The following is a 23,672-nucleotide window of genomic DNA, read 5'->3' as shown; positions in this document are numbered from 1 at the left end:
CACTATCGCAAGGTCTGAAAAGGGAACTTTACTTTTTTTTTTCAACACATTTACCGAGAGGATAAAAAATGGCAGTTATGAATCATGTGACCTATATTTTCTGATTAAAATCAAGAGCTCCTATAGTCCTGACTTTTGAAGAGCAAAGGCTTCAGAAGAAACTGTGACAACACAATGCAGGAGAAACTAAATCCGGGAATTCTATGGTTGCGAAGGCAATATATATATATCATGGGCGTAGCCAGGATTTTTTTTCGGGGAGGGTTTTGGGGGGGGGGTCCCCCCGCGAAAAAAAAAATATATATGTGTGTGTGTGTGTACATAATTAATCTTTATTACATTCTGACCCTTTCGGAAGACGCTTATTGTTTATTGTAGACTCCCCGCCATTGCTAGCAAGGGGGTCTGGGGGAGTTCGCAGTGCATTATCTTGCTATTAAAAAGTTTTATTTCAAAAACCTAATGTGCTATTCTTACTGACTTACCTAATGTGCTATTCTTACTGACTTAGACACCCTCGTGCCGTTCGGCGCATTTTCCGGCAAGCTGTTTCCGCAACTCTTATTTTGCGTAATTCATTTTGTCGGAAAACATGTCCCGCAAAACCTCATGCGACGCTCTGTCACAACCTTACTAAGGATTCGACTCCCAGTTCGGCATATGATTTCTTTGATTAGACCCAATCTCTATGACTGACTCCTAAAATCTGTCTTAGCCATCTTTGTTGAGACACATTTAATGATTTTCAATTTCGGCAGAAGACTATTCACATTTAATTAATGGAGCCCAAGCCACTGGTAGAAATTTGTAACCTTTCTTGACTAAGCTCTTGGAATTACATGCCTGTATTTCGATTTAGATTTTATATGGAAAAGGAACGTTTTTTCGTCAAATCATCTGTTGAGGGGTTTTAAACTAAAAAATCTCTGGGGTTTTTTTTGTTTTGTTTTTAATTCAAAACCCCATTTAGCTACGATCATAGAATTTGGTGACTGTAGTTTGCTTTAAAATAATATCAAAGAGAGAGGTTTTCAACTCTAAACGCTCTGTAGGGGAATTTTAAACTCAAAACCATCTGGAGGGGTTTTAAACGTTAAAGAAAAATCATCTGGAGGAGGGGGATTTAAACTCAAAACCCCTTTGGCTACGCTCATAGATTTTATAGTGTGTAATTTACTTTTTTTTTTTTATTGAAAACTCAAAGGCCCCTGGTAGAGGGATTTGTATCTCAAAACCCCCTGATAGGGGATTTAAAATCTCAAAGCCCCCTGGTAGGGGGATTTAAACTCAAAACCCCCTGGTAGAGGGTTTTTAACTCAAAACTGCCTCGGCTGTGCTGTGGTAAGTGATGATTTAGTATTAAAATCTCACCTAAAATAAACAAAATGAAAGCAAAAATCAGTCACTTAATTCCGTGGGGGGGGGGGGAATTTCATTTCGGGGGGGGTTTGAACCCCAAGAACCCCCCCCTGGCTACGCCCATGATATATATATATATATATAATAAGAATAATAATCTTTTTTATCCGTAAGGCAATTTGTCTTACAATTTGTGCATTACACCAAACAAAAAAAACAGTATAATTCACACCAGACTCACTCATAATTTGCACGTGAAGAGTTGGTTTTTTTTTAATGATTTGATTGCCAGGGGAACAAAAGAGTGTTTGTGTCTGTTTGTCTTTGCTGTTGGTGTCTTGTATCTCTTTTGTGATGGTAAAATCACAAAATCCTGACCCAAAGGTTGATTTTTTATTTCTAAAATCTTTTTATATTTCTAGAATATATCTTTACCCTCCCAAATCAAGAAGTTACTCAAATCGGGTGATTATTTCTTGTACTATCCGGCCCAAGGAAATATACCATCTCATCCTTAGTTCTTTTTATGTGTGTCGGTACAGAACCTCCATCATATTTGTCATGTATCTTTCTCTTGTGGCAAATAATTCTTTACTCGTCTCCACCTCTGAGCCTTTCGCAAAACTAAATACATATTTTAGCGACGTCTCCCCCTTCCAGGGACTAGACTTTGCAAAGTCTTGAATGCCGTCATTTGAATTGCGAAGTCCTGAAGTGACAATCTTTGTTTTTGTATGCCAGCTTGCACGACGTTTATTTAGTAGCAATATTTTCACCAGCTCTAAGAAATTGATTTTATTTTGTTATTCCCCAATTCTTTTTTATTTTTTCCACTCCTTTGAGATGCCCACACGTGAAGGGGCGTCACTTGTAAGTTGCTCGAGAGTTTAACGTAGTATTGACGGGTCATGGTCTTTTTACAAAGGGATCGCGGCTCACAAAATTAATTCATTCTGGGGGTGGGGGGAATGTTGAGGCCCCTCACCACCTGATGCCCAGTGCAGCTCGCAACACCCGCCCATTACGCCTACGCCTCTGTACGTTCTTACTGATCTACATTTTTTTCGTGACAAGCAATTAGTTACAATATTATTAAAATGTAATCCATTGATAGACACTTAGTTTGTATTTCCAATCATACAGAGACACACTATTATAGACGCATTTTCAACGTGACCAGTGACGCTTGGGATTAGTTGGGCTGGAGCAGCGGTTCTCAACCTTTTAAGCTCGGCGACCCCTTTTTACAATCCCCCACTCTGCCGCGACCCCCCCCCCCCATACACAAATACAGAATTGTAGGGTAGACAATAACAATTCATATTTTCGATGGTCTTAGGCGACCCCTGGCAAATGGTCAATCGACCCCCAAAGGGGTCGCCACCCACAGGTTGATAACCCCTGGGCTGGAGGCTTCTTAGAGACAGAAAATCAGTTGGTGATAGGATTCTATAGGGTTAGGACGTATTTTATAGACAGAGACATCGACTGTGGCCTTTTGTCGATTTAACACTATTCAAACTGTTCAACGGAGTTTCAGACTCGTCTCGTAACTGTTAAAACCGGTGGTGCTTGTTTTGCTTGTGTGTAAATTGCACTGGAATACACCCGAACAAGAAACTCATACACTTGCAGAGTAATCTGTCGTAATCTGACAGTCCTCAACAATTGACTACAAGACAGACAGGCATCCATCACACCATACAAATATCTTTCATTATTAATGCTGCTACAATGCGTCAATGTTCAATAGTAGACCCCGATTGGTTAATATGTTTAGAGGTAAAGGGTTTATTTCATTTTGTTATTAGATAAATTGCTAAACTCAATGGGAACCAAGGGATGGAAATGATCAGGATCATATCTGTCTGTCTGTCTGTCTGTCTATCTATCTATCTGTCTTACAATATTTCTATAAAAAAATCCTGACAAACCACCGTATCGCTAGTATGTACTGCTCGTGTTCTAATTTACTTTACACATTTGGAATTAAATCAAAGATTTTTTTTTTTACTTTAACAGAACTTTTTACTTTCGTTGAGATACAAAAATATATAGGTCACATCAACGATTTTTTTCCCATGGATAAACACTACTCTAGCGCTTCTACTACTTCTGTAACCACCTGTTCTCGATAACAGCTCTCATTTTGTTCGCGGTCAAGGTAGTATAAATGTTTATCTTAGCAACGTCCATGATATCCAAGACTTTAAGGAGTAACGAGATATTTTTTTTTCTGTAAGGGAACTAACCTCTATATCTTAACCTTCTAGTAGTAGAGTAGTCCGTGTTATCGCCCGTGCTCATAGTGAAGTAGATTTAACATGGCCATGTCAGAGGTCAGAAGGCGTGGTAAAGAGAAACATATATTATTTGTACAAAGCGTACATAAACTCACTCTGTCTGTCTGGTACAGATCTTGCACACGTTATTTCTCCCATTTTCCGGCCTCGGATCAAGGTGCACAATTTTTCTCTGTCGGTGACAACATGTGATTCAATTTTAAAAAATACCAATGAGTTAGTTAATTAGTGGTAATTAATTACTTTTTTTTATAAAGAAAAGGAAATAACTCTGGCAGTATTTAGAAATATGACAATAACTGTGCGGTTCTTTCCCTTGTATACGTTTTTTTTTTTAAATTATTTTTTATTTTGCTTATTAAAAAAAAAAAACTTTCAGAAGTAAGCGGCGAAAAAAAAAATTTAAAAAAATGGGTTGGAGTGGAAAGTTGGGGTGTAAAGTAGGACGTTACGATTGGTAAGAGACACTAGAATTCACGGGCCTAAAGTATGTTAGGGAAGAGTCAAAATGTTGGACCGTTTCAATGGAAGTGAAATGAAAACGAAAAAAAAAACGGGAGGGGATACAGATCAAAATATATAACTTGGGAAGAAATCGACGAGCGTAGCTGGTGTTTAACTCTTTCTCTCCTAATTAACGATACCATCGTTGATTTGACCATACTAAATTAAATTAATTTCTGGTTTTAGAGACTATAATTTGTGTTCTATAAAAGAACATGTACTCTCCTAAAATTCTCTACCAAAAGTAACGTTTCCAAATTACAAACAAAAATGTTATTGAGGTTTAATCATGACAGGGTAGAATGTACAAATGTGAGAAATGAACAATTCTGTCAGAACGTGGACAAAATAATGAAGAAGATAAAAGAGTTCATGCCGGTACAATATAAATGGATTTAAAATAAACATTTGGCCTCTTTGAGTTGCTCGTTTGATTGCGAATCGTCGAGATAGCAGGATTTGCAGACGACGAGAATACAATTTTAAAGCAGCGTTTCTCAAACTGAGAGGCTCTACCTCCTATAGGGGGCGCGACATCCTGAACAAAGTGTGTGTGTGAGTGTGTGTGTGTGTGTGTAAGTGAGTGTGTGTGTGTGTGTAAGTGAGTGTGTGAGAGAGAGAGAGTGTGTGTGTGTGTGTGAGTAAGAGTGTGTGTGTGTGAGTGAGTGAGAGTGTGTGAGTGAGTGTGTGTGTATGAGTGAGTGTGTGTGTGTGTGTGTGTTGGGTAAGGAAGCCGGTAAAATAAAATTGTATTGTAGTTATCATTCTATTTTTAACTATTAGTCAAATAAAATAATACTATTCACAATGTTTCCAAAATTTCAATAGTAATTCAATAGACGCCTTTTTTTAAAAAAAAAAAGCTTTTTATCAATCCCATTTGTCGTCTGGTAAAAAGTTGGAACACATTATTTATTCAACACACATTTTCGGTCAAGTATCAAGTTGAAACTTTGCATAATAATTAACTGGCACAGACAAGACACGAATCAATAAAAAAAAATTAACCAGTTAGTCAATTAATTATTGGTAATTAATTATTTTGTTTGATATCAAATAAGGGAAATAACTTAAACATAACTTATGCAGTATTAAGAGATATAGTTGTAAGTGTGGAGTTTTCCTCTTAGATAAGCTTTGATTATACCTTTCAAAATGTCTACCGTTTTTGTGAGAGGCGTCAGCAACAGAATCAATTTTTTGAAGAAGACATTTTAAAACGTCTCCGCTTATGTAATTCGACTTATGTCGAAATGATCGAAATTCTCCCGCCTCTCGTATATAGCTATGTAGGAAAAAGGTAGCGGAAGGATGTCTTACATAACAGGAAGTTGATCTTACAATGATCAGACGTAGCTGAAGTATTTCCCTCGCTAAATAGTATAGAGCAGCGGTTCTCAACTTTTTAAACTCTTCAATCCATATTTTCGATGGTCTTAGGCGACCCCTGGCAAATGGTCAATCGAACCACAAGAGGGTCGCGATCCACAGGTTGAGAACTCCTGGTATAGAGTATAGAGAAAGTATAGTATAGACAAAGCTTGCAAGGTGTCCCAACGGTCCAGCAGACCAAGGGATAGGTAAAAGGTAAAGTTAATTGTATATGCCAGTTCTGTTTCCTTCTTTAGTAAACTTCATTTGATCTGCGACTTTTTTTTTTTTACTAGAATGAATAGTGCGTTCTAAATAAAATAAATTATAGCTTTTATATAGCGCTATTTTCATGCTTATAGCATGCTAAGAGCGTTATGGTCTAATCTCATTTGTGGACCAGTTTGGGGGAGGGGGTATCTGGGAGAAGGTTTTCCGTGCTGCCCTTAGGCGCTCAGTAAACACAACTCTGCCCGAGTCGGGTGTCGAACCTCGTGTCCCCTTCATAGGTAGCCAAGCCAAGCCAAGTTCAAGCGCACTAAGCCTCTCGACCACGCATCCCGCATAGACGCCAGGAGAATGCATTTCTCAGCCTTGATTGCAAGAAAACACTTTAAGATCGGCTCTTTCCCCTTTTTACACATACAATTTTTTTTTGACATGCGCATTTCTTACTACAAGCATAAGGCGTTGTAGACGCCAGTAGAAAGAATTTCTGCAGCTCAGAACGCAGGAAAATACTTGGGGCAGGGACTTTACCAGACCTTTTAGCTGGATGAAGACTAACCCCCCTGTCTCTGCAATACTATCTCCAGAAGGAACCTTTTTGAGTATATAAAACACAATTTACAAATTATCTATAATACACTATTTCGGAAAAAAATGCTAAAGATTAAACCTACTAGTATAAATGAAGGTTCATGACATTTATTTAGATTCCAAATATATTGTAAATATATATGCAAAATAAACAGACAGAGTTAAAATAAAAGTTTTAAAATAAAAACAAAAGAAACTCAATATTTACAGCAATATCTCTCAATATTGTACGATTTCTTTAATTAACAATTTTTTTTTTCATCATTGATTCATGTTGTCATCGTCAGTGAAAATTTTCAACTTGATCCGAGACTATGAAGAGGGAAAAATTTGTACCAGACAGACATACAGACAGAGTGAATTGATAAAAGAGTTGTAAAAAAAAAATTCGGAAAATTTTCTTATAATAATATCTTTTCATCGCGTTCCTAAAAATCTTTCAAGACCTCATCGCGGGAGGCTATAGGGCTTCCCTAGGCCCCCTAGCTTGCTAACGGGAGCGCTAACGACATTTTATTTCGCCACCAATAAATGTTTGAGAAACACTGCTTTAAAATAAACCTCCGGCAGACGATAACTGCATGCGAGTTCAATGTCACAAAAGATGTAGGTCAAAGGTCACCAAAGCTCCTGCTATCGTTTCTTTCAAAGAGAAAGCTTTACATATTCCTTACAAGTATCATTAACCGAAGCCCTATTCGAGTGACAGAAGTGGTGTCTTTTTTGTCAGTCCACTCTGCATATCCAGTCTATTGAAGAATCAGAGACATAATGCCAAATGGAGAACCCTTGACAGAAAAAAAAAGGGTGATAACTGCCAACTAAATTCCATTCAACTTTTTGGCCAGACGTCAACGTGGGAGTGACGCTTGTAAATATTTCACAGGTAATGGTAAATATTTCTAATTGAAACATGTGCAAGTCTTAGTCACACAGATAATGTCTTGCAAGACAAAGTGAAGACATTCTCGGTTGTTTCTTTTTAAAGATGTCGTCATCAACAAGATCAACAACCAACCAGTCACGTGATGTGGTGAGACTGATTAGCGCTGGATTTAAAGAATCTGAAGCCTTATGCAATCTGGAAGAATAAAAATAACTTAAACTGAGACGTGTGCAGGGCTATAGCTTAGGGCCCCCACTTGCTTGGGGCCCCCAAAAATGGTTTCAGGAATATTTTCAATCATTTTGAAGAAAGAGCAAGCCAAAAATTTCCTAATGTTGATTATATGGGGTCCCATATCACAGACAGCATAGGACTTTATCGAATCGTATCTTTAAAATTTTATTTATAGCCTAGAAGAGTTTTAACACGCAGTTAAACAGCTTTCTTTTTCAGGGTGTTCTGAATCTTTTTTTGATTTGTTTGTTTGGCATATTTCGGAAGTTCTTTGAGGATCGATTATTACAGTCTAGCCCAAACCTCACTAGGGATGGAACGGGATAGAATTGGAAAGAGACACAGAGTTCAAACCCAGAACCATCTAGACGACAGTCCAAAGCGCATACCACGTGCGTGGCAAGGGAGCCATACTTTACTAAACAGGGTTAATCAAAGTGTGGCCAACTTGATCTAGTTGGTGGCTTCGATTGAAGATGTAATAGTGACATGAAAATCCTGTTCTTCTGCTGTAAAAAAAAAATGTTACTTCTAAAATGGAAGCACTAAATTTTTCATGGTACAAAATGGTACATTAAATACAGCGAAACAATGGTCAAGACTGACCAGGGCACCAACCAACTTAGTATGTGCGCGAATTTGCATATCCACTTTTTTTCTTCTATTTTTAACATTAAAGCATTGTTTAGATACTAATTTTAGGTCAATGTCAAAAAAAAGTTATTTTGAAAAGGAAAACATGCAACCTAAACTTATAAGGTTCTGGTTTAAACTGCCGACCAGCTGCCAATTGTTAGAATCCTTCCAGTCCTATGGTATAGTTAGTATAAAGGTCTATTGTACTAGTTGTAGTCAGGACATGATTTGGACTAGATGAGGCCCTACTCCCATTGTATTATGAAGTGTCTGTATGTGTGTGTTTGTATGTTTCCTAGATTATGAAGAAAGGGAGTATTTATTGTTAGTTGTTGAGAGGGAACATTCATTTAAGGTCAGTCCTATAGAATGATGCAAGTTAAGTGGCACTGTGGTAAGCTGCGATCAGTACGCCAGACGACCCAACGCTGTCAGAGTGTAAAGACGTGTTTTTAGAGTTAGATTTTGCTCAAAATACAATTTTACATTACTACTAAAGTCTACCTCATTTATTTCATCTATCTCAACTTCATTTTGTCTATATTGTAATAAAAGTTATATAGTACTACGTACGCAAAGAAGTTATTTAAGTGATTTAAAGTTTTAAAAGTTAAAATCTAATTCGCTTATAGCGGTCGGTTTAGTTGTCTACAAGCAGTATGGTGCTATAAACCAACGGCCCTCTACAACATTTAACAAGACCATTTTTTTTTGCCTTTGCTCTTGTCCCAAAATTGTTGAAATATCATTGGAACCATTTTTTCTGGAGGGGGGGGGGTCCACTAAACTAGTGCTTATTTCCTCTATAGGTAAATCCTTGTTGATGTCCAAGAGCTGAGCCGAAGGCTCTTCGAGTTCTAAGTTTGAAAAAAACCCTGTTTGGACGCCAAACAGTAAAAAAAAAAAAAAAACCTGTGAGAACGTAGTTCTGTTTGAGAGAGACCCGAGTCAATGCCTATGTAAAACATTGCTGTTTCCAATGCCTTTGGCCCCCGACGCATGCTTGGCTGCACATGGCCGAAGGCCGAGGGCACCGGGAGCCTCCGCCATTTTCCTTCGTTGTACCAAGCTAGCTGTGCGGGACCCGCCATTTATGTAACGGTCCCTTTGAGGAACAGCGCCTGGATGTGGGACGTGTTCGTGGGGACTTTTTTACAACCCCGCCCGTGCAATGGGTGGACTCTCGTCTACCCGTGGGCATCCCCACGGGAGTCTTGTGTTGCTACCCATTTTGCCTAGCCACTTCCTCTATTGGCCGTTTTCACGCGAGGGCCACGATGAGGCAGGGCAACGTGCTCGCGATAGGTAAATCCAACTCTGGCTGTCCGTCAAAATATCATTACACCCGTTTAGATCTAAATGAGGGAGGTAATACTGAAGGGTAAATGATTGTTGGTGTGTTTGATTGTGAGTAGGTGATAATTAAAATATAAAATAATTTGAAAAAAAAGGCTTATAACTTATAAAAGGCTGACTGCAGAGCTAGAGAGGAGGATCCTAGCAATGGAATTGAGTTGCTACAGAAGGGTCGTTGGTATCACGTTCAAACACCGCATCACAAACCAAGAGATTAGAGACAGGGTTACTGCAGCGATCGGACCCGATGATGACCTGCTAACTATAGCGAAAAAACGCAAGCTCAAAATCTATGGCCATATTACAAGATCTTCGGGGCTCGCAAAGACCTTCCTTTAGGGAATAGTACCAGGAAAAAGAAGAAGAGGCAGACAGAAAAAGCGATGGGAAGACAACATAAAAAAATGGACGGGCCTGCCATTGAAAGAGATTCTAAACAGGGCAAAGGAAAGGGAGGAATGGAGAAAGACGGTCGACGAGTCTTGCTTGTTGCCCCAACGGTCCAACAGACTAAGGGATAGGTAAAGGTAATATATATATTTTCTGCCAATAATTTTGATTAAGTACACTGATGATGTGTGCTGTTGAAAAATGTAACTATATTATAATTTTTTGATTATCCAATTGGTTGTCTGATGGTCTGCTAGCTAGAGTGTCATCTCTTCAAAACTTTTGGGTTTAAAAAAAAAAAAACACACACCTACGTTTATATCTAGTCTTAGGCCTACTGGCACCAACAAGGGGGGTGGGAGTTAATCAAGCGTCTCTACTGATAGCACCTGAATCACAGACAGCCCCACCCATTACCCCCCCCCACACACACACACATTTTTTTTTACTTCTTCCGACTGGAAGCCTTCGCTCAGCGCGTTTACCGCACTAACGGCGAATTTATTATTCGCTTCTCTCCCCTTATATATTTTTTTCTTGACTTCTCTCCCTTGTCTAACCTCGACACGTCTGCTCACTCATTCACTACTCCGAAGGGAGAGGAAGGCTAAGAGAGGGAGTGGGACGCCAGAAAGACCCGGAAGGGATAAAACGGACCGCGTTGTGTTTGCGATTCTTATGTTTTCTGTGTCCGTTGGTTTCGAAGATCCTCCGTAGTTTTGGACAAAGCCTTGTTCACGTGGATTATGTTCAGTTCTGACACAGTTTTCACGGTGGGAGCAGATTCATCAGGTATTGACCTTCAAATACACGTGCTGACTGGCCGGCAGTCTCGTTTAAAACATTTATTTCAGTCTTAAACTAGTTTTTGTTTCGTTCATGTATGCCTAGTACACATTTTCATTCATTAGAATAATTATAATTACTCAGTTGGATGAAACTTTTCGATAAAGTTATTTGCATAGCCAACTTAAGAATGATGACGTATTGATTATAACTTAATTAACTATAAAACAGTAAGCAGCTCTTTCAGACCAACATCTATGTGTCTATTGGTACCGATCAATACTTTTCATTCGTAAGGCGTTCTTACAATATAGATTTACGTTTGTCGTTTGGTAATATAAATTTAAATTATAAATGATTCTTATAATCTGACAATGTCGTGTAGGTAGGCCCATGTGGTCACTTAAATAATTAATTGTACTTATGTAAAAAATAATATAGGTCTGCATTAGAACCTAAGAAACCACCATCTTTTTAAAATCATAACTTCTAGTTATTTACTTATACTTTTTTTCATTATCGGTTCATTTCCCAGTATTCTTTAGAACTGTGATAATCCATATCACCGAAACTTCTTAGTGACTAGAAGAGATAGTAGAGATATTTCGTTTCTTGGATATCTTGATCTATATTTAGAGCTTTTAACTTCGGTGACCTCATCCGTGGCTGCCAGATCTGTTAGAATGTTTATATTTACACGACCAGGCGATGGGCGAAGGAAGGTACAGTGTACTTTGAAAACCAAAATATTTGAAGTTTTGTATTTATAGCTTACCGGTTGCACCGGAAGATACAAGGGGCATAACTCTATGGGTAGAAGTTTCAAACGACACCGGGAAACTCCGAAAGATTGCAAAAAGATATAAATTATCTTTCAACACAGATGCATACATCTAGGCAGAGAGTGTTTTTGTTTTTAAAGGCAGCTTGAGCTTTATGCAAGACATCTAGCTAAGCTTTTGGCAGCCCATATCGATCTAGATTATCAGATACCAAAGTTCATATTGAGAAATCTCACAGTCATCAGTTTTATTTTATTTTAATAATTAGCACTCCTCGGGGCTTTCAAATTTAAAAAAAATGCTTGTTTTATTTGTATTTTAGGATTTCATTTTCTAGCAGCGAAAAATGTATCGGTTATAATTAATAATTTTAACATGAGAACCCAATTAGATAAGAAAAAAGTTCCTTGTTTTTAAAATGGAATTGATTCAATTCTCTAATGGCACATAATTATTAAGGTAGTCAAAAAGCTTACTTAGTGAGTTAACTCTTTTCTCCCTAATTATGGAATTATTCGTATCGCTCATTTTGTATTTCACTTTCCAGGATTAAAATTCAATACCTTTTTTTGTTTGATATCAGAAAATGTTACACTTGGTATCGAACTATAGGGGAATGCATGCTCTTGTTACAGAACACAAATTTACGTTTAGAAATCCAAAAATCAATTTAGTTTAATGGGGTCAAATCAACGTTGGGATCGTCTATTAGGAGAGAAAGAGTTAAAAGTATTCTGTATCTGCTGACAGGGACAAGAAGATAAGAAAAGTTGTCAGCAAATAATTGGCTAGTCTAGAACTTTCGTCACAAGTGTTACACATTTTTAAAACGTTTCTTTCAAAACTTCTGAAGGTAAAGAGTTAACAATATCACGTGACACTATTAGTTTGTGAATTTGTTCCATTCAAAGACTAAAGAGAAGTGAAGAACTAAAAACAAAACAACTACGTGTAAAGATTGATTCGCCTCTCAGTTATGGATGACGCAGATCTGATCGCTAAAATTGGCAGGAAAAGGTTGGTGGAATATAGTCTTTTGTTTCGTTTCTTTTGTTTGTTTTGAAGTTGAGTTTTTAATTTTAAATTATCGTCTGCTACATATAAAAAGTCTTGGTGTTCAAAAAACGATCGTAAGGTTGGTCTTTAATTTCTGAGTGTGCGTGCAAGTTTTTGCGTTTATGAATGTATGTGTGTATGGGAGTCAAGGCATGCGTGCAAGTGTGTGTGTGTGTGTGTGTAAAAGTGTATGTGTGCATGGAAGTGTACATGTATTTGTGTTATAATATAAGCGATGATGGCGCCAAAACAGTAACAACTAGAGAACTATTCGAACTTCGAGTGAGAAGCCAGCATGTCACTTCCTGAGAGAGGTGAACAAATAATCTCCCCAACCCACATAAAAATATTCATGTCAGAAATATTTCACTTAAATAATAAGAAATTAGAACGCAACAAGCAAAATATAAAACCTAAAAACATACTTCTTTTAAAACAAAGCTTTTATAAGGGAAAGAACCGCATAATTACTGCCACATATATCAATATTGAACAAAATATATGTTTCTATTTGAAACTAAATTAATTATTTACTACTAGTTAATTAACCAATTGGTTGTTGTTGTTTGTTTTGCTGATTTAGGTGTTAATGAATTAATTGTGGAAAGTTGATCCGAGAATGGGAAGTGGGAGAAATACAGAGTACACGTTTTGTACCAGACATAGTGAGATGAATAAGCTTTATAACCAGAAAACACACGACATAGAGAAGTAGTGTCATGAAAGAAAGTCTACTCACACTTAACTAGAGCAATGCATTGGATCAATACATCAAACTTAGAGACTGGACTCTCCAGGACAGAAAGTAAAGTAATAATAATGCACAGAAGACTAAACCATAATATGAACCATAATTTACAGATACAGATCAAATAACCTAATTTTTAAAAATACAACCTTCGCAGAAACCGAAGGCCCATTTCATATGCTAGTCCTCCTCCTTCCCTAGAAGCGATTCAAGCATGGAATAGGTTGCCTGAATCAGCCATGAAAACCAATGACATGCATGACTAGATGGATTAGGGTAGGACGTTATAAAATTCTTGAAGTAACGTCTGTAATTTATAAGATAAGGTTATATTCCTCCATAAGCCTACGGATCTATATGACGGAATACGCTTTCTTAGTTGAAGAGTTTGGACCTACTAAACTAAAAATCCTGGCCAGAAGTAATGGCACACCTCTTCAGTGTTACAAGTGTGTCAGACCAGCGCATCTGTCTAGCATGCCGTGGGAACCCAACGTAGATCTCAAATTTGGAATAGAATCTACCTGTATAGCTTATGGCTGCTCCATTCTCTGGAGTGAACTTCTAAACTTACCTTTGCTGCTTTTCACTTGGTGAGTTTATTGAGCGTCTTGTTAAAGTGGAAAAACATGTTGGACGAGGAAACAACGTCAGCCGCTTTGAATTCTTAATATTCATTCAAACTCATTCCGTTTTTATCAAGCTAGGCAAGCGCGGTGGCAGAGTGGTGGTGGTGGTGGCTGAGTGATGGTGGCTAGTTATGGTTTACTTTAACAACTTATACACCTAGAATTAGCGCAGGTCCTATGAAAGTGTGGGAACACTGCGGACGCAAAGGTTGCTGTGTCCCAAGGCATAGGCATAGGTTGCTGTGGCCCAAGGCATAGGCATAGGTTGCTGTGGCCCAAGGCATAGGCATAGGCTGCTGTGGCCCAAGGCATAGGCATAGGTTGCTGTGGCCCAAGGCATAGGCATAGGCTGCTGTGGCCCAAGGCATAGGCATAGGTTGCTGTGGCCCAAGGCCGGCGTATGCTACTCCGCCGGTCGACTAGTATATTGAAATACACGCTACTGATTCAGCCTCCATTCTATAAGAAAAACAATTTATGATCATATTTCATGAATAAATCTGAAATCACACTACTATGATGACACTTCCCTAATGCCAGATAACAATACCTTGCGTTCATTTAGAAATGTGGGAAGTAAAAAGTAATTAGTGTAAAAATTAATGGATAAAGGTAGTAGGCGTTACTGTAGCCAAATAAGATCCATTCGTGGTAACATATTTTTTTTTTTTAATATTTGAAAACATCTTTATCTTTTTCTCAAGTTCAACATCAAGATTGATGGCTCTTCCATTTAGAAGAGCGTAGGCCTAAAACAATGGTTCTCAAACTTTTAATAATGGATTTTCCTCTAAGCCCCAAAATAAAGATTTTTAAAAATTGACGCCTGTCCCCCTCCCCCCCCCCCCCTTATCCAGCTAGTTTATATAATACTCCTCTCTTTTTGTGTGTGTGGATCGGGGGGAGGCGATACAATAAATGGAGGATGATGACGTTATTCTAATACTCAACGTAGTTTTCTGTCTCTGAAACTTTGTAGAAACTGAATAGGCTAAATATGAATGAATAGATCGGTTTATATACAAAATAAATGGGTGAATATGACATTAACTAATTAATTCTACTAGTCTCCTTAGTGTTCTGTCACTAAACCATTGTAGAAACAGAATAAATCTGAAATATAGATCTGTTTATATAAAAAAGAAAACACTCAAGATCGCTGGATATTCGAATTCATGTCTATTATCTCAAACGGAAGACGCATCCCTGCTGCACTGACCATTACAAAAACAAACCTGAAGTTGGAGCTCACTTTCGTAAAAAGATACTTTTAAGTGGACGGGAGTAATCAGTGTTTAAAAACAGCTTCTGGTGGTTGCGTGTTTCATACATTGTTTAATCGGATCTTTCAAACAATGGTTACTAAGTGGTGGGGTAGAATATGCAAAAACAACAAAACAAAACTGTCTTTACCTTTTAAGTATTGAATTAAATTTTAAAAAGGGTACTTAATTTTACCCATAATGTACAGAAGTTATCAGTCTCTGTAGCGTTAGTTTTGTTTGTTTTTTCAGTCTGTAAGGTATTAGGTCTATTATGTCTATAAATACTGTAATGTATGTGTAATATACTAAGTCAATTCATAACCTTAGAAACAAGGCTTTATTTCAATAAAACACGACTGATACACACAATAACACAGTACAGACTGGTCACGATTCACAGACTACGATAATGCGAACACGATTACAAATACTAGCACGATTACAAGCACGGGTAACACACAAGTTCATTTAACGATCACTCCAGTATGCGAATTAGGTCCTGATTTACCAGGAGCTCCTGGAAATTTCCTGAAATTGCAAAATAGACGAAAAAGTCCTGGAAATATCCGGAAATTATTATAATCTTTTTGAAAACTCATACAAATATCCTGAAATATATAGACAAAAACTGTCATTTTGGGGTGTCATTCAATATGGACAACGCCTATCCGCGATTAAAAAAAACGGCATTACGCAATACCCGTATTTGTGGAATCTAGCGGAAGAAGCTTCTCGTGCCTCAAACTAATGAAGAATTACTTGAGGTCAACAATTCTCAAAGAGAGATTGAAACATTTGGTAATTCTTGCTATTGATCTATGTAGGAAACAGAATTCTTATGATATGCTGTATGACTTTGCTACACGCAAGGCTCGTAAAGTAATTCTGTAGGTAGTAAAGAATGAATAAAATGCAAAGCTGAATATATTTTCTAATACAAACTCTTAATTTTCACTTATTATCCGTATCCCTACCCAAACTCGGCCCCGCGAAATCAGCTTCGCAATGGGCCCCACAACGGTTAAGTGCGGCCTTGCTATTTAGTGACGGGTGAATTCAGAGCAGATTACTTGCTTTCTTTCCATGACTTCTTGGTCACAATGGTTAAGTCCGGCCCTGCTATTTAGTGACTGGTGAATACTACTTGTTCTCTCCCCCCCCCCTCTTTGTTTTTCGCCTCTAAAATTACGTGGTCCGTCCGACTTGCAGAAATAAAAGAGTGATCTTTCCTTTACTTCTTGTCCAAACTCTTGAGCCATGAAGAGAATTATATATATAGATAGATATAAAGAAATGACCATTTTTTTAAAAAAATCAATCTCATTTTAATACAATTATTCAATTTTGTTAATGTCCTGACCTTAATGTATGGTGTACTTGCATATTATTGGCCTAACAACGAGTCGAAATATTGGCTGAAAACTGGATAAAAAAAACCCTGATGCATACATCGAGTTTTTTTTTCTAATTATAAAAACCAAAAGAATTACAATGATATATAAGCGTATATTCAAAGTCAATCAAATCTTTTCAGTTTTATGCTAAATCTTTCGATAGCAATGGCGAATCTTACATTTGTATCACAAACAGATGTAAGTGCAAACATTTTAAAAACTCAAGAAGTATTTAAGAGTCTTCAATTGATCTGTAGTTACGAGCATTTTCATTATTTGTATCCAGAATGAACTATTTTGAAACTCAGGCCAGAAGACTGAAAAAAAAAGCTTATCTAAGGGAAAGAACTCCGCACTTACAACTATAACTCTCAATAATATAGAAGTCATTTCCCTTATTCGATAATTTAAAAAAAAATATCTAGATCTCACATCATCTAGAATTCTAGATCAACGCTTTAAAGTATTTTTAACTTCGCATGAATAGCAAGATTATGGCAGTGGCGTAATATTTTATCTTTAATTTTAAAAAAGTTAGGGCATTCATTTGGGACCCCCGTAATGTGGGGGCCCGGGCTGACTCTCGAATTTGTACCCCCTACCGCCACCCTAGCAACTGCAATGTATCCATTGATAGTTGTGCTTGATTGAAGCTAACCAACGTGAGAGCACAGAAGGACTATTTTACTCTAAACATTTAGACTGAAATATAGATCTAACATTAAAAAGCAATGGTAACATTAAACTTATTAGTTGTCACCTTTCCTGGCCATATGACACCCTTGGTAACCGTCAGCCAGCCCTATCGAAAAGTCTCTAAGGAGAATTTTAAATTTACAAAAGAAAAAAAAAAATAATAATAAGTCTTGTCTTCGAGTCCGAAGGTTAATGAGGAATACAGTATTTCCCGTGGCCGCACAGTCCCAGCTGTGACCTACATATTTTGCCACTCCCAGGGCAAGAATAACCGTTGTCCGCAGGTGGTCGATTTAGATTTTCTTTTCGTCGTCTACGTTTGTCCTCGGCAGCAGATTTTCTTTTGGTCTCAAATGTGTATACCCTCGACCTTCGTGAGTGACCTCCAGCTGTCTCGTTCCGACGCCGCATGCAGCCAGGTGCTTTCTATGTCAGTCAAAGAAAGTTGACGCCTAAGCGTAGGCCAAATATCAGGAATATGTGAATTTTATATTAAAGATCACAGGTTGTTTTTTTTTTTTTTGGGGGGGGGGGGGGAGGGGTGAGAATCAGTTCATATACGCTAACTGACTGCGCGGTGGCTGAGTGGTTAAGCGCTTGGCTTTCGAACCTGGTGTCCTGGGTTCGAATCTTTGGTGAAGACTTGGATTTTGAACTTTGGTATTTTTAGAGTGCCCCTGAGTTCACCCATTTAATGGGTACCTGACTTTAGTTGGAGAAAGTAAAGGAGGTTGTTAGTTGTGCTGGCCACATGACACCCTGCTCGTAAACCGTTGGCCAAAGAAACAGATGACCTTAACATCTTCTGCCCTATAGACCGCATGGTCTGAAAGGGGGGACTTTACTTTTTATTTAACGAACTAGTTTTTTCCATATAATAATAATAATATTTGTGCATTACACCAAACAAAAAACATTGTAACTATAAGATTGTATAATAAAATGAGCGAATGAAATTCATCTCGGTCTTTCTAAATGTTTCTGATCTAGATCTAGTCTTTGTTTAGAGCATCTAGTAAAATTTCTCAAATCAAATTCTTATGTAATTTACATATGTATATGTCTGTGTCTGCCGAGGACAGAGCAGACGGCAAAAAAGAAAATCTAAAAAGACCACCGGTGGACAATGGTTATTCTCGCTGTATTTGTGGCAAAATATGTAGGTCACAGCTGGGGCTGCGTAGCCACTGGAAATACTGCATTCCTCATTATTCTGTGGACTCGAAAACAAGCCTTATTGTGTCTGTACGTAACAAATCCTAAACCTTTTTCTAGTTGTGATTGAGAAGATGCTGATATCGATGTGCCTGGCACATGTGGCAGCCGAAAGGTCATCGATAGACCTAAAGGTCCTGAAGATGTCTTTTAAAGCATCTACTCAAGAAGGCGACGCCTTCATTCGCACGTGCGGTTCTCGCTCTCTGACGTGCCGGAAGTCACGTGATTTACTCGTTATCAAGTTTTGAGAACCCATGTTTGGGCCACCTCCCCCCCCCCCCCAAAAAAAAAATAGATCCAGGGATATTCTCAATCATTTTGAAGAAAAAAGAAAGGAAAAATGCCTTATGTTGGTTACAAGGAGCCCCAATATCTCAAAAAGCTTAGGGCCTTATCAAGTCTAAGTCCGGCACTGGGCCTAAGTCTTGCGTTGGTACCATTATTGAGCTGAGTGAACAGCTGACGTAACAACTTATAGAGTAGAAATATCAAGTGTAATTTGTTTCCTTTTTTGTGTTGATAGAACATATAGAGTTGACATATTGTAATTCGGTTCCTTTGTTTTGTTTTGTTGATAGAACACATAGAGCTGACATATTATAATTTGGATCCATTGTTTTGTTTTGTTGATACAACATATAGAGCTGACATATTGTAATTTGGTTCCTTTGTTTTGTTTTGTTGATACAACATATAGAGCTGACATATTATAATTTGGTTCCTTTGTTTTGTTTTGTTGATACAACATATAGAGCTGACATATTATAATTTGGTTCCTTTGTTTTGTTTTGTTGATACAACATATAGAGCTGACATATTATAATTTGGTTCCTTTGTTTTGTTGATACAACATATAGAGCTGACATATTGTAATTTGGTTCCTTTGTTTTGTTGATACAACATATAGAGCTGACATATTTAAATTTGGTTCCTTTGTTTTGTTTTGTTGATACAACATATAGAGCTGACATATTATAATTTGGTTCCTTTGTTGTTGTTTTTTTTGTTGATACAACATATAGAGCTGACATATTGTAATTTGGTTCCTTTGTTTTGTTTTGTTGATACAACATATAGAGCTGACATATTGTAATTTGGTTCCTTTGTTTTGTTGATACAACATATAGAGCTGACATATTATAATTTGGTTCCTTTGTTTTGTTGATACAACATATAGAGCTGACATATTATAATTTGGTTCCTTTGTTTTGTTGATACAACATATAGAGCTGACATATTTAAATTTGGTTCCTTTGTTTTGTTTTGTTGATACAACATATAGAGCTGACATATTGTAATTTGGTTCCTTTGTTTTGTTTTGTTGATACAACATATAGAGCTGACATATTATAATTTGGTTCCTTTGTTGTTGTTTTTTTTGTTGATACAACATATAGAGCTGACATATTGTAATTTGGTTCCTTTGTTTTGTTTTGTTGATACAACATATAGAGCTGACATATTGTAATTTGGTTCCTTTGTTTTGTTGATACAACATATAGAGCTGACATATTATAATTTGGTTCCTTTGTTTTGTTGATACAACATATAGAGCTGACATATTATAATTTGGTTCCTTTGTTTTGTTGATACAACATATAGAGCTGACATATTATAATTTGGTTCCTTTGTTTTGTTTTGTTGATACAACATATAGAGCTGACATATTGTAATTTGGTTCCTTTGTTTTGTTTTGTTGATACAACATATAGAGCTGACATATTGTAATTTGGTTCCTTTGTTTTGTTTTGTTGATACAACATATAGAGCTGACATATTATAATTTGGTTCCTTTGTTTTGTTGATACAACATATAGAGCTGACATATTATAATTTAGTTCCTTTTGTTTTGTTGATACAACATATAGAGCTGACATATTATAATTTGGTTCCTTTGTTTTGTTGATACAACATATAGAGCTGACATATTATAATTTTGGTTCCTTTGTTTTGTTGATACAACATATAGAGCTGACATATTGTAATTTGGTTCCTTTGTTTTGTTTTGTTGATACAACATATAGAGCTGACATATTGTAATTTGGTTCCTTTTTTGTGTTTTGTTGATACAACATATAGAGCTGACATATTATAATTTGGTTCCTTTGTTTTGTTGATACAACATATAGAGCTGACATATTATAATTTAGTTCCTTTTGTTTTGTTGATACAACATATAGAGCTGACATATTATAATTTGGTTCCTTTGTTTTGTTGATACAACATATAGAGCTGACATATTATAATTTGGTTCCTTTGTTTTGTTGATACAACATATAGAGCTGACATATTATAATTTGGTTCCTTTGTTTTGTTGATACAACATATAGAGCTGACATATTATAATTTGGTTCCTTTGTTTTGTTTTGTTGATACAACATATAGAGCTGACATATTATAATTTGGTTCCTTTGTTTTGTTTTGTTGATACAACATATAGAGCTGACATATTATAATTTGGTTCCCATGTTTTGTTTTGTTGATACAACATATAGAGCTGACATATTATAATTTGGTTCCTTTGTTTTGTTGATACAACATATAGAGCTGACATATTATAATTTAGTTCCTTTTGTTTTGTTGATACAACATATAGAGCTGACATATTATAATTTTGGTTCCTTTGTTTTGTTGATACAACATATAAAGCTGTCATATTGTAATTTGGTTATCGCATGGACTGCAAATACGACACATGTACCTATCGCCTGCCTAGGTGGACCACTTCGGGGGCCGATTTTGAGCTTGTCTTTCCACACAATTTGTCTTTGTAACCTTCTTTAAAATTGATTCATGTCTTGTCTATGTCAACGAAAACTTGTACAAAGTTTCAACTTGATCCGAGAATGGGAAGTGGGAGCAGTATCGTGTACATACGTTGTACCAGACAGACAGACAGACAGACAGAGTGACTTGATATAAGCTTTGTGCTAAAACATCAACAACTAAACAAAGAAAATAGAAACTACTCGATGCGACAACCCTAGTGTCAGAAGACAGGACATGGACTAGATGTATCAGACTGAACGCGTCGGAGGTCATGTGACAGACAGAGGCACACTCGCAGACAAGTTCAAAGCTGCTACTGACGTCACAGACCTGCACTGATTACTCACCGCATACCTTTAGAGAATTATAACAGAAAAGGCGGGAATGGTTCAAAATGTAGGTCACGTGATAGTTTCCTTTCAACCCCCCCCCCCCCCCCGCTTTTGCCGTCTGCTTACATCAGTTGGCGCTCATTTCCTCCTTATCGCCAAGGGGAGGGGGAGGAGGAAGGGGAGGGGGTAAATGAGACTTATGTTGTAAGTTAATAATGGTGAGCTTGTGGGGGGGGGGGGGGCAAGGAATCAGGAGAGTGGGGTGGGGGGGAGCAGTGGGAGTGCTTAAGTCTGCACACAATGGCTGCAAATTTTGTAATCTACGGCCTGATCTTTTGAAACAAGGTGTAGCTTTGTTATAGGGCGCAGGGCGCGAGAGGGCGAATGTTATTTTACAAAGCCTTGAAGTAGGTTAAAGTTATATTTGATGAAGCCCTAGAGTCAGGGGGGGCAGGTTGAAATGTCAGGCTATGCCTTCCAGTTGAGATTCAAGATTGTGTTCCCAGGTAGATTCTGGACTAGCAGCACAGGCCTACTTTATGAGCCCCAATTATGAAGAAAAACATTCTCATATATATCAGGGATGCCCATGGTAAGGCCTGCGGGCCGTATTCGGTCCTAAACGCGTTGCTATCCAGCTCTTCGCAATTCTGCCAACAGTGGAGGCAACACTCTTTTTTTTTATATAGGTTGAAAATTTATGTGGCCTCGTTGTCGAAAAGGGATGGACATCACTGCTCTATATCAACAGAAACGCTTTATATAACTGACCTATATGCATGTTATTCAAAGAAAAACACTCCATTAAGCTTTTGACCACGTCATAATGGTTCCATTACTGTCTGCAGCTCGTCTTGACGCTAAACATAACTTGTCTGATAGAAGAGTGATACATCACACATGCGCACACACCCATGCTTCTGGAGCTGACCTTTTCCTTATGTTGGCTGGAGTCCTAATTTGAAATTTAGGAAATTTTTCTTCTTCGTTTTGTGGTTGCATTAAACACAGACCGATGTTCATACACCCTAAGAACAGAATGCACTATGAGGATTTGAACAAAGTAGCGTTTGATAAAGTAGATGTCACAATTTATAATTCTTCAACGCTTCCATTCAGTAAAGACCAAGCCTTTTACTTCATTCTAGAATCATTCTTGAAACTTAAAGGGAGAGTCGGTTTGATGAGAGCTTGGTTTTTTAAGCAGTACAAGACAAGATTTAGACTTGAAAAGGCCCTAAGCTATTTTGAGATATGGGTCTCTTTATAATTTCAGATACTATATGATTTCGTATAGCTAGAGGATTAAAATGGGATATGATTTGGTAGTAGATAGATACTGGAATAATAACATCTCGAACTTATAACCATGATTATTCATTAATGATAACAAACTCGGACAGTTTTTATGCCCCCCCCCCCCCAGATTGGGGGCACCCTAAACTATAGTTTATAAATCAGTCTTGCACTGATGTATGTCCAACTATTCAGTAATAACAAAATGTTTTACTAAGGCCTATAAACGATGCGGTGAGAGCTGGATAAATTAAAAGTCGCTAGTTGATAGTTTAACCTCGTAGCTGTCCTCTACTTAACAGAAACAGATTTCCGCCTAATTTCAACTCTCAGATAAATCTAGAAACATAAAAATAATTTTTTATATATAAATAAAGGTAAACAAAATCCAACATTGCACCTTCTACCCGTGACGTAGTTCCATAATCTCCAGTGCACCGACCTATATTTAAAAAAAAAGATTGCATTGTATGTAGGTTATCTTGTAACACGTGCATCTCAAAGAGGGGAGTGAAGCTCTTCAGAAAAAGAAACAGAAAATCTTTTATCTTCTCACCGTTTCTAAATGAATTCATTCAAACTACAATATTTGTCTCGCTTCTTAACATTTCTGAAAGTGAAGGATTGCAATTATTTTTTTTTTTTTACAAATTTATCTTTAAGCCAAGGCGTATCCATAAGTTAATCTAGTCATGCACGCTAATTAGAGACTTTGAAGTCCTATTCAGGCAACTCATTCCATGTTCTAATGGTTCTTGTAAAGTAGGAACACTTATACGAATTTGTCCTAGCATATGGAATAAGAAATGTGCCTTTTTCTTTGTGTTTTATTTTTGTTTTTAA

General features: G+C 37.3%; 1 protein-coding gene across 5 annotated transcripts in view; it reads left to right on the top strand.

Moving 5' to 3' along the window:
* Positions 1–23,672, top strand: part of LOC106053057 (tripartite motif-containing protein 45-like) — an 81,971-nt gene that overhangs the window by 13,475 nt on the left and 44,824 nt on the right. The window contains exons 1-2 of one of the 5 annotated variants that reach the window (XR_008774014.1): positions 10,412–10,650; positions 12,280–12,443. The exons of 3 other annotated variants lie outside the window; for them this stretch is intronic. The gene's annotated coding sequence lies outside the window, so the exon portion shown is untranslated. Of the gene's footprint in view, positions 1–10,411; positions 10,651–12,176; positions 12,444–23,672 lie in introns of those variants that run through there. One more of the 5 variants, XR_008774013.1, reaches the window with a different exon arrangement.

The sequence above is a fragment of the Biomphalaria glabrata genome, chromosome 12 (genome assembly GCF_947242115.1).
Source record: "Biomphalaria glabrata chromosome 12, xgBioGlab47.1, whole genome shotgun sequence".
NCBI classification, from domain to species: Eukaryota; Metazoa; Mollusca; class Gastropoda; family Planorbidae; genus Biomphalaria; species Biomphalaria glabrata.
The sequence above is the reverse complement of the archived record's forward strand: the minus strand, read 5'-3'. Positions and strand labels throughout refer to the sequence as shown.